This window comes from Oryza glaberrima, chromosome 10 (assembly GCF_000147395.1).
Source record: "Oryza glaberrima chromosome 10, OglaRS2, whole genome shotgun sequence".
NCBI classification, from domain to species: Eukaryota; Viridiplantae; Streptophyta; class Magnoliopsida; order Poales; family Poaceae; genus Oryza; species Oryza glaberrima.
The window spans coordinates 11808450-11813129 of record NC_068335.1 but is presented as its reverse complement, the minus strand read 5'-3'; the positions used below and the strand labels follow the sequence as shown (position 1 = coordinate 11813129).

The following is a 4680-nucleotide window of genomic DNA, read 5'->3' as shown; positions in this document are numbered from 1 at the left end:
GCATAACATCGTTCAACATTTATGAGTTGGAAGCTTGCAGCCCAAACTAAATTTTACAAGTTGTGCATGACTATATGGCCCTGGCATTCGAGGTCCTGGTGGGCCTCCCTTGGCCCAGGAATGGCCCTTTCATGACCAACATCCAAAGCAGAATAATTAATTATTTGCTACTTTTACTAGAGTGGTGATAAGGATTTACCACTAGACCTACATGCCACAAACATATAAGGGCTCACATGTCATAGATAGCGAGTGGAAAAAAATTAATTTCCACATCTTAAAAGTGGCAAAAAGTTAAATATCCCTCTAAAGCACCCCTACTTAATATATGCACAATTCACGAAATTCTTAAACTCTTGTAGCACAAGTTTGGATCCACAGGCAACGAACAACATCTCAACAAATTTCTACCAACTACTAAGTATCAAAAAGCTGCAAAAAGTTATTGTGAAGCACTTCATCTCACCAATATTTTCCATGGCAATGTGTGTTAAAATTAAGGCACAAATCTTATAGGGTTAATTGGATCCGTGCCACTGTAAATGTGTCTATTCAGATAAATGTCATTGCAATTCATCTATTTATAGCCATGCCACTCAAATTTTACAAAACTAGAACCATGCTATCGCCATCACGTTTTCCATCCTCTTCCTCAATCACATGCGACCCACCCGTCAGATTATCTTCTTCACATGCAGCGCCGAGCCAAGAGTGCGCAATGCTGGTGGCTACTTTGGTGGACGGAGTGGGTTGGTTGGGTGGAGTTATGGAGGCTGAGAAGTGGTGGAGAGAGATGGGAAAAAAGAGAAGAGGGGAGGATGGGGGAAGAAGATGAATCTAACGGGTGGGTCCCACATGCAGATGGGGAAGAGGATAGAAAACGTGACAGCGATGGCATGGTTTTAATTTTGTAAAATTCGAGTAGCACGGCTATGAATAGATGAATCGTAATGGTATTTATTTAAATAGACACATTTGCAATGGCATGGATAAAATTAACCATTTGAAGTAACTCCGGAGCCATCTTAATATCGGTTGGTAATACCAACTGGTACTAAAAATATCTTTAGTATGGGTTGGTGTTACCAACCGGTACTAAAATTGCATCTTTAGTATCGGTTAGTAACATTATCCAGGACTAAAGATCCACCAGCATTAGTCTCGATTGGTGCTATCAACCGGTACTAAAGATGCATTTTTAATACCGGTTGATAACACCAATCAAGACTAAAGATGTTCCTAGGGACTTGGAATTTTAGAACCGGTACTAAAGAACTTTAGTACCGGTTCTTAATCTATGCAAGATATTTGTGTGTTTGGGGTATTGGATAAAAGATGAGTTCTCTAGTAGTGTTATATCTCTCTTATTTGTGGATGGCGCGAGATCGGGTATTTGTGGACGACACGAGACCGGGTGAAAGGATGCCTCCTAGCGCGTTACTATGAGGCCAGTAATTATTACAAACTTTAGAAATGGGTTTATTTGATTTTTAAAAATATTATATGAAAGTTTTTGCAAAAAATACAAACCAAAAAAGTCTAGAGTTAAAGAAAAGAATACAGCCTAAGGCCCATTTTTTTTCTTAACTTCAAACTTCAACTTCCTCGTTTTCCGTTAGCATGTTTTTCGAACTATTAAATGGTGTGTTTTGACAAAATGTTTCTATGTAGAAGTTGTTTAAGAAAATCAAATATGTGCTAATGAGTTTTCTCGTTTGGCATTGTCTTCTGTAGTTCATTTTGACATGTTGGTGTAGGATCAATCAGTTGACGAGAGCGTTGTCTAACTTCTTGAGAGGGATGCTTCCCACCTGCTTCTACTTGCACCTTTGCTTCAGCAATGATGGTATGTGCGGCATCAAGTTGTGCCCCATCAGCAGCCAACTCAATTACCGTGTTGACACCTGCAATCCTGACATCAAAGATCGTCGAGTCCTGTGATGTGGTTACCTCTGTCTCCTCCTGATTCACCATTGGAGCAGCATCCCTTGTGCTAATTGACGAGGACACCAAGTCCTGAGTTGCATCGACTAGAAAAGTTGGAGCATACGCAGCCACTAGCCCACCTTGCCCGACTCGATCTCCTGAGCTGCATTGTCCATGACAATACTCCCTCTGTCCCTAAATATAAGGGATTTTAGTTGGATGTGACGTATTCTAGTACTACAAATCTGGACAAGGAGTGTGTCTAGATTCATAGTACTAGAATACGTGCCATCCACCCAAAATCCCTCATATTTTGGGACGGAGGGAGTAGGATTTAGCGGTCAAGGACAAAGTTGCAGCCTCTGCTTGTGTTGATGATGCTCCCGTCGAGGCCTCCGAGATAGATGCACGACTTGCCGGTGCCATCTCGCTCACATCTGTCAATAGCGTTGTAAATTCCTCCTCCAAGATAGCAGCCATGCTATCCACCACCACAGCCAAAGTCAAAGCAGCCACAACCTCTTCATTTGCAGCCAAGGTCACCATGTTCTGTCTGATAGCTAGGATCTCCATTAAGATTTCTTCTGGAGCCCTGTTCATCGCCGTTTTCGAGTTGAAAGCCACACACATTGATGTCAAGACCTCCTTAGTTTGCTGCTCTATTGCGGTATCATCAACAACAGTGAGCAACCCAATGTTCCCTGAAACACAACGTTAATTAAGCTATGAGTATGTAGTTGAACCTCCTCTTAATGACATAGATGACGACCCCACTCCATTTTTCAGTCGGTTTGGGTCCCGATCTCTCATAATGACATCATCATCATTCCTCTTTTGTTCACTGTAATCACACTGATTATCTTCGAGAGAAGGCCAATGGAGGCAATTGTTTAGTGGCTTGGAAAAGAGTGTGCCGTCCTCTCACGTACCTTGGGATCTTGAATTAGGAGTATATGAATTGGACACTTCGAATCAAGTGGCTTTGGCTCCAAAAGACAGATAGCACTCGTGCTTGGCAGGGAATGCCTGTGCAGGTTCCTCGCATGGCACCTAAACTTTTTAAAATGGCAATGTTTTCCCATGGGGGTATGTACTCTCCACTCTCTTTGGGACAAACAGATGTCTTGAGGGAAAGTCTATCATGGAAATAGCTCCAAACCTTTTTCAGTTGATTGCTAAAAGGTGGTAAAGAAGTGTACAGTGGCGCAAGCCTTGGTCAACCAAAAATGGGTCTCGGACATCAAAGGGCCTTTGACAGTTATGGTTATTACGGAATATCTCCATGTTCGGATAGCATTGCAAGGGGTAATCATGTATGAGGAGCCAGATCATCGCCAATGGAAGCATATTGGATCTGGTGTTTACACTTCTAAATCAGCTTATGCGGCTCTTTTTGTTGGGACCATCCGATTTGCCCCATGGAGAAGGAATTGGAATAATTAGGGGCTATACAAGCTTTTTATGTGGCTTGCGGTTTACAATAGATGTTGGATAGCCGACCGCCTTGCCAAGTGAGGCTTGCCTCATCCAGCGGCTTGCCCCCTTTGTGACCAAGAGGATGAATCCATACAACATATTTCGGTCAATTTGTGTTCAGTAGTCAAGTTTGGACTTCGATTTTGGAAAGGCTTGGTTTATATTCCACACTTCCCGATCATAACTCTAGAGTTTTCTCTAGTTGGTGGTCAAGAGCAGCGAAAGGCCGGTTGAGAAAAAAATGAGAAAAATGGGCTCAACTCGATGATTATTTTGGTCGCTCGGGAGATTTGGAAACATAGAAATGATTGTGTTTTCAATGGAGTTGTCCCTAATGTGGAAGTTGTCCTCCAAGCTGTCGCTAGCGAGGGCGCCCTTTAGTGTTTGGCAGGGGCATCAAGACTATGTGAGCTTTCCGCTATGGCAATAATGCTAGCTCCATAGAGAGGTTGACGTGAGCATGTGTTTGTGTTTTTTTAGTTTTGGTGTTGTCTATTGTAAGATCTTGTGGGGGTTAAACCTGCCACTTTTCTTAATTTGTCTCTTAATGAAATGATACACAGATCTCTTGTGTATTCGGGGAAAAAAAAACACTGATCATCTTCGTCTATCTTTTCCTTTCTGATTCCTCCTCGGGCATTTCCGATTCAAAGAAAACCTCATAGCTATGCATGACTAAAGTGTAACGACTTTTAACTATGTAAAAAAAATAAAGATATGTTCGGATACAGAATTAGAAATTGTTTTATTTTGAGATGGGATAGTATTTGGTTTATTGGTTATAATCTAGTTTCATTTCTTTACCGACTTCTCTTTTTTTTTAATGTCCTCTAAATATCCAATGCTACTGCTGGTGCGACAAAACTGAAATAAATATGGGTGAAAAACAGAGTTCATCTTGGATGAAGATATATGCATTTAACATGCATATCCGAATCATGTGGTCCATTACTTCTGCAATAATAAGGCGGATCCGAATCCTCTACCACGAAAATTTTTTGGTGACCATTTGCACCGTCCATGAAGCATAGGACCATGCATAGTGAAGCGCAAGAAGAACGGAGACGGCAATCTCAATTTTGCCAACTTTTCCATAAAAAGAAAATAAAATTATGGGATTTATGAGAAACTTATGAGAAACTTGATAGGGTTTTAATGTCCACAGAGTGGGAACATAAATTTCCTGTGTCTTCTGTGGTGGCTCTTAATAGGGATATTTCTGATCATACTCCTTTACTATTGAATACAAATTCCTCATCTCTCAGTAATGCTCAACAG

The 4680-nt window shown here is 41.3% G+C and overlaps 1 pseudogene; it reads right to left on the bottom strand.

Annotated features, from left to right (window-relative positions):
- Positions 1 to 1698: 1698 nt before the first annotated feature.
- Positions 1699 to 4075, bottom strand: LOC127785844 (uncharacterized; annotated as a pseudogene).
- Positions 4076 to 4680: the final 605 nt, after the last annotated feature.